Genomic DNA, 6387 nt, shown 5'->3' on the forward strand with positions numbered 1-6387 from the left:
TGAAATGCGTTAAGACTTGGAGCACGTGTAAAGCCCTGTTTCTTGGCAATAGCTCTGAATAGCCTACAACCCTGGACAAATTATGAGACAACAAGCCCCTGCATGTCAATGGTCTCTGAGCAAAACACCCAAACTCAATCTTTGTGGCCATTTTCTGACTCTTTTTGGTTGTTTTGCATCCAAGTGTGATCATTTTGAGTGTGTTTTTGGTAGTTTTGTATCTCTTGGTAGTTGTTTTGCCTCTCTTAGTGGTCACTCTGCATCTCTTTGTGGTCATCTTGGTGGTCATTTTGTGTCTTTGTGGTCACTACGCCACTTAATGGTCATCTTGCATCTCTTGTTTCTTTGTGGTCGTTATCAATCTGTTTTGGTAGTTTTCTGTCACTTGATGGCCGTTTAGCATGTCATTATAGTCTTTTTTGCATGTGCTTATTTTGCGTTTTGGTGGTCGTTTTGCAGCTTGTTGGTCATTTTGCAACACTTAATGGTAATCTTGCATTACTTGGTTATTTTGCATGTGTTGATGGTCATTTTGTGCGTCTTTGTGGTCCTTATGGTTGTCTTGCAAAGGTCGTTGGTTGTTTTGTGTCTCTTTGTGGTTGTCTTGTATCTTTTGATGGTCATTTTGCATCTCTTTTTGGTAGTATTACATGTCTTGGTGATTTCCATGTCTTAGTGGTCATTTTGCACCACTTTGTGATTGTTTTGTGTCTCTTTTTGTTAATTTTGTGCCACTTTGTGGTTGTTTTGCATATCTTTTTGGTTGTCTTGCATCTTTTGATGATCATTGTGCATCTCTTTGTGGTATTATTACATGTCTTGGTGGAGATTTCCATGTTTCCATTTTGTGCCATTTTTCTGTGGTTGTTCTCTGTTTCATGGTAAAAAAAAATGTCATGCCTTATTGGTCATCCTCGTCTCTCTGTGGTCATATTTCATGTCTTGGTAGTCACTTTGCCCCTTATTGTGATTGTTTTGTGTCTCTGGTCATTTTTTGTGTGTTGGTGTTCGTTTTGCATCTTGTATAGATCATATTGCACTTCTTTGCAGTCATTTTGCATCTCTTCTTGATTGGTTGTCATCTCCTCATAGTTGTTTTGTGTCTCTTTTGATTTTTACCTTCACTTCATCCAGAGGTTCTAGTGCAGGGACCCCTGGACCTGTAGCCGGTGAACCTGTCCTGTAAATCCATCCATAATACTAACAAGCCAACTACGTTTTACCTTCTCACTCTGTTAGAGGCATCAGGGACAGCCAATCAGATTTCAGAGGGGCCTGTAGCCCGCTTTTGGTCCCATCCCTCTGTTTGAGCAAACTACTAAGCCTGTAATCATAAACTGAATCCTGTGGGTGATAAACCATCACTTATGTTGTCTCACTTCTGTAAGTCAGTGGTATTCAGTGCCACATGCTCTCTGCTTGCAGAGCTGCAGGATGTGACTATCTGCTAGAGTATTACAATGCATGGCATGCGGGCATAAAGCTGTCATTGTGCTGTTTGCGGCCAGCCTGGCCTCCAGCGGTGGCACACGTCAGCACAGCCCCACAGACAGACATATGGTGCTGTGATGCCAACCAGGGATAGCTGACAACAGCCAGGAGCAGATAAACACACACACATACACACACGCATATATTCACGTCTGTACGCTGACACACTGACACTCACACAAATTAAATTTTTTCCTTATGGCACTGTTTGCAGGGAAGATAGATGGATGGATCATGACGTAGAATGATGTGTGTGTGTGTGTGTGTGTGTGTGTGTGTGTGTGTGTGAGAGAGCAGGTATGAGTGTGTGATTTACGCCACAGTCTGACCTGCCATCTGGAAAAAATAGTGTCCTGGATGCTGCAGGAAAGAGAAGCTGCAGTGCTTCATTGTTTTTAGTTTTGGTGTTTAGCTTTGTGTTGAAATTTTGCGAAGATTATCCACAAATTGCCATTATAAAAACTTAACACCCACACGAAAGCCCACAGCAGAGCCAGGCACTCGGGGTATCGCAGAACAAGTAGATGATGAGCTATCGTGCTAGTGAGGATTACAAGCATGGATCTACTCAGCGTGATTTGGCGGGTGTGTGGCAGGTTGGTTGACAAAGTTCAATATCTGACAGTCATTCCCCACAAAGGGACACACACACATTTTTCCAGGCAACAAGTCGAGTGAGAGGAAGTGAGGTGGACAGAGTGAGACACTGAGGTGTCAGATGGAGAGCAGACAGCGAGAAAGGCGTGAGGATGGAAAGAACGTGTGACCGCAATGAGTGAGAGTGAGACATAGTCGTAGTAGCAGTGATGGTGAGATGTCTGAGAGGGAATGAGAGAGCGAGACAGGAGGAGATGTGTGTGGAGGGGATAAGGGGAGGGCGGGATGAAGTGCCAGAGCAAAGTTGGAAAATGGCCAAAGAATATGGAGCACTGCCAGTGAAAGACAGCGAGGGAGGGTGGTGGTGGACTAGATATTCTTACTGAATCAATTCTCCAGTGTGTAACAGGAGTTTCTCTCAATGAAAGTCATTCTTTTTTGTCATAATTAACTCACTGAACAGTGAGCAGAGCATGGCCATCCATCAAACCTGGTCATACTTTTGATGGAAATTCAGTTTTCATTTATTTTCCATCTTCCTCTCCATGTTTTTTTTTTCCTGAAATGTTCTCTGTGTTGGAGAAAAGAGAGTAACATTACCATACTCTTTTTTCCATGCTAGTGGCTGTATGGATGGATGGCAGTGTTGGTTGGTCCACCGCTTTGTTCGAGACTAAAATAGTTCAGCAACTTCGGAAATGATTGCCATAAAATTTTGTACATGCATTCACAGTCTCCAGAGGATGAGTCTTAATGATTTTGGTGATCCCCTGACTTCTTTTGTAGGGCTACCAGGATGTTGACATTTGTGGTTACGATTGAAATGTTGCGAAAAACAATCGGATCGATTGCCATGAATTCGGAATTTATTGTTATTCTGGTGATCCTCAGACTTTCTTTTTTTTTTTTTACCAACTATTTTTATTGATTTTTGACACAATATGCAGGTGTATGTCAACCAGTAACTGCCATCAGTGTCCCAACACATAAATATCAGGGAAATGAAAGACAGAAAATAATAACAATTAAATAAAAACCAGAAATACTAACAAATGAAATACATATTTGACATTCTCTTAATAAATGTACACATTGTGTGATACAGCCCTACTATTATGATAATAATAGTAACAGATTCAGAGAGGTAATGAAAAATATAGACCTGCACCAACATTTCGAACAGCTTGAGCTGTAGGCTACTTGGTTTTTGTTTATGTGCTTATTAGTGAATGCTAGCATGCTTAAATAATGTAGTGAAGATGGTATTACGCATGTCGAACATTAGCTATGTTAGCATTTTAATTTTGAGCATGTAGGCATGCTGATGTTGCTGACCTCTGTTGGAGGTCTGGGGAATTCTCCCCTGTCACTTTTCTTTGATAAGCTCTATTTTTTTCTTTACTCTGGCACTTAATTCACTTTCAAATAAAAAAAGGTCAGTGTTAATCAATTTATTTTCACTCTAAAAACTGGTTAATGGACCAAGCTGGCACCCTATCTGGTCCGCGGGCCGTAAGTTGAGTATCACTGCTGTAGACTCTTAGTGTTGTTTTCGTTCTCCTATTTTAATCTTTATTTAACTATTGTTGTTTTTCTCATATCAGTTACTTTTCTGCAACCACTGTCAGCCATACTGCACAAGGCTTAGAGAAAAAGGGTTCATAGTAATCCATCTGACACGCATGACAGTCAACAATACAATGCCCTCTGCCGCAACAGTCGCTCAATGGACAAAGGGCCAACAAGAGCCCACAAAGCTTTGCAGTAGAGCCAGTCTGACTGAGTGTAGCTTACTGTAACACATTCAGGTTCTGCATGACTGACTGTGATAGTCCAACAAATGCACACCTACAGTATCTCTGCTTCCTCTTCGTCAGTGTTATCCTTGTTAGTTGGTGAGCTGTTTATACATCTTCAGCGGAGACTTCATGAGTGATGTCCATATGGTATGAATCAGAGCATTTATGCTAGACACTGGCTTCACAGCACGCCTTGTGACGGCTTGAGAGTTTGGCTACAGACTGCTCTATTTACACACTGTGAAAACCAGCCATTTAATCTTGGCAATTTAGTGCGTGGGTGTGTGTGTCAGTGTGTGGTCTGTGGGGTTATGGTACGCTGCAGTCCAACTCGGGCGAGGACAGACGCACACGAGGAGCTGGGCTTTGAGATCTCTGAGCCATTCATCCGCCGGCTGCAGGACAGTGCCAGCAGCTTCCTGCTTTGTTCAGGATTTGTGTTTTTGTCTTTGGAGTAGATTTGCAGCTGCTGTCTCTTCCCCACAGCCCACACGCTGTCAGGTGGCTGAGAGAGGAGTGTCCTGAAGTCTTTATGGAGTGTAGGATCAAATAATGCTTTAATAGTACACACCTCTTTAGACTGTATATTTAATATTTTATATCTTTTAAGAGGGTCACCTTGTTCACCTGTGCTGCAGATATCTACGGAGAATTTAGCTGTGGGTGTTAACTGAAAGCATGAGTAGGCTCGAGCAGGATCTGTACACAGCCTGTGGGACGTCAAAGGACCTGAGGGCCCTGCAGGAAGTTAGGCAGCAAGAGGGACAGTACAGTAGAGGAGTTGTTCTGTAAAACTCTGGTGACTTACAGTGGAGGGTAGTTCATGTGGCACTGGCAGCAGCAAGGTTTTAGTTTAGATCACCCAGTGTGCAGTCTGCTGTTGTACGTTTTTATTAAATCTATAACTTGTGTCAAAGTTTTTTTTTTTATATTTGAAATGTTCTTTGGAGACTTGGGAGTTGACCCTTTGAAACCCAAACAACCTGACTTGATTTCATTCAAAATCAAAAATGGAAATCAAAAACTTGCAAGAACTTACTGAAAAGTTTAAGGAAATTATATATATATATATATATATATATATATAGTTAAAATATATAATAAATGAAAAAAAGTAAAATAAAACAAAATGACCTGGAAAAAACGGTTTATAAAATTATAATAATGTCGTAACAGAATTTAAAACATGTTATTATGATTATTGTAAATATTTTTTTCTTTAGCTTTTTCCTTTTTTCTTAGACATTCTACCCTACCTTTTTAAAAATAATTTTGTAAATCTACAAATTTCTTGCAAATTTTGCAAAACATTTCTTACCAATTTGCTCATTGCCATTTTTCCCATGTTTTTGAAAGCAATCAAGCCAATGTGCTCAGAGTAAAGAGGTTTAAATACTTGTGAAAGGCGTCTGAAAGCAGGATGAGAAAAGTGATGTCGCTCCAGGTTTGGGCCGTGGCTTGTGGGTCCAAAGAACAAGCGGATTTTTATAAATGGCGAAATATTAAGCTACTGAAGGAAATTTGTAAACATGACTTCCCTACCTCGTGCAAACTGTGATTAACTTGAGAGATATCAACTTCACCTAATTAATAAGCACACAAAAAAGAGAAATAAAAAACAAACGAGAAAATGAAAATTTCAGTTATATAAGTATAAGAATTATGAATTTAGTGTTATGGACATTTCCCTAGTTTTTTGATCATATCCCCACCCCAAACCAATTTTCTGGTCTTTGGGAACCTACTTACTTACTTTTTTTTTTTTTTGTAACTTCGGGATTTTCCAAGTTGCTCATTATCCTTTGTCCCATGTTTTGGGAAGAAATCAAAGGTGTTCAATTAGCAAAATAAAATGACAAAAATCAATCCCTTAAAAAACAACTGGTTATGTCCTTGCCCAGTTGACAAAAAAACAAAAATATTTATCCAATTCCCCAATCCTTGTGAGAATTATTTTCTTCCTGTGTGTGTTTGTGTGTGATTGGGGGATGTGTCTGTGCATGTGACTCACCCTTGTTAAGTGTGTAAGTGTTTTCTCTGTTTTGACTGCCGTGAATTCTCACTGCTCTCACACACTGTCATGCGCCAGCAGTCCAGCTCACCGCGGCTCAGTAGCTGCTTTGAGAAGCTGATGTAGAGATAAAAAAAAACCTCTGGCTTCCGTATGTGGCTCGACGTCACTGTATAGACTAAAGTCTGTGTGTGTGTGTTTCATCTTCGACAAAAAGGTCAGTGAACACAGAGGGCCCTTGTTGAGTTTGGCCTGGCTGAATATCAGATAGCACATTACATTTACTCATGACAGATCCCCTCAGAGGTTTAAGTTGGACTCAACAGACATTATGTCAGACTGACCCATATGGAAGTCAACTTTGTGGATTTGGATGTGATCTACTTGCGTGAATAAAAGCAAAGTTAAAAGTGAACATGAGGCGTGCATGCAAATCCTGTTGGACCTCCACTCTGTTTTCTCTGCCTGCAAAAAAGGGTTTGAAGTTCT

At 40.5% G+C, this 6387-nt stretch overlaps 1 protein-coding gene across 1 annotated transcript in view; it reads left to right on the forward strand.

The window, feature by feature from the left end:
* The window catches only part of LOC121956446 (cytohesin-3), a 47537-nt gene that overhangs the window by 993 nt on the left and 40157 nt on the right, over window positions 1-6387 (forward strand). The window lies entirely within an intron of this gene.

This window comes from Plectropomus leopardus, chromosome 17, assembly GCF_008729295.1.
Source record: "Plectropomus leopardus isolate mb chromosome 17, YSFRI_Pleo_2.0, whole genome shotgun sequence".
Classification (NCBI taxonomy): domain Eukaryota; kingdom Metazoa; phylum Chordata; class Actinopteri; order Perciformes; family Serranidae; genus Plectropomus; species Plectropomus leopardus.